Here is a 979-nt window from a genome sequence, read left to right on the forward strand (position 1 = left end):
TCTCATCAGGCTCTTCATTTTGAAATCCATTGTTGACTATTTTGAGATAGCCGAATTTCACCTTTTATCAAGCCCTCTAGTTTGCTTGTTGACCTAAATTTTGACTAAGCATAGCTTTTGCATATGAGCTCCTTTTTTGCTTGTTCAAGTTGCATCAGATTCTATTCTCTAAACTCTTTGTAGTAATACTAAATTTGAGAAATTATGAGACTATGCATCTATGTATACATACATGTATCTATATATGTATACATGTAAGCATACATATATATGTATGTATGCATGCATTCATCCTTACATACATGTATCTATGTATGTATGCATTCATGCATATGGATAGATGGATGCATGCATGCATAGACATGCATCCATAGATAAGTGTGCATGCATGCATGTATGCATGTCTGCATACATCCATACATGTATGCATTCATAGACATGTGTGCATACATGCATCATACATAGATACATGCATGCATAGAAATATCTATGGATGATATGCATGCATACATGTATGCATGCATCCATCCATATATACATGTCTCTATGTATACATACATATTGCATATATAAATATATGTATGTATGGATATATGTATGGATGCATGCATGCATGTATGTATACATGCATGTATCTATGTATGTATACATGTATGCATACATATATATGTATGTATGTATCTATGCATACATGCATACATATATCTATGTATGCAATATGTATGTATACATAGATACATGTATGTATGGATGGATGATATGTATGCATACATACATACATATATCTATGTATGAAATATGTATGTATACATAGATACATGTATGTATGGAATAATGCATGCATACATGTATGCAATATGTATGGATACATAGATACATGTATGTATACATAGATACATGTATGTATGGATGGATGAATACATGCATCCATAAATACATACCTAGATATATGTATGTATGCATGCATGCATGCATAGAT

General features: G+C 31.5%; 1 non-coding gene across 1 annotated transcript; it reads right to left on the bottom strand.

The window, feature by feature from the left end:
- Positions 1 to 636: 636 nt before the first annotated feature.
- Positions 637 to 738, bottom strand: LOC149563491 (small Cajal body-specific RNA 14). The gene has a single exon (XR_016364301.1).
- Between the last annotated feature and the right edge of the window lie 241 nt (positions 739 to 979).

This window comes from Cupressus sempervirens, chromosome 4 (assembly GCF_028749045.1).
Source record: "Cupressus sempervirens isolate cs-2001-9-10 chromosome 4, ASM2874904v1, whole genome shotgun sequence".
Classification (NCBI taxonomy): domain Eukaryota; kingdom Viridiplantae; phylum Streptophyta; class Pinopsida; order Cupressales; family Cupressaceae; genus Cupressus; species Cupressus sempervirens.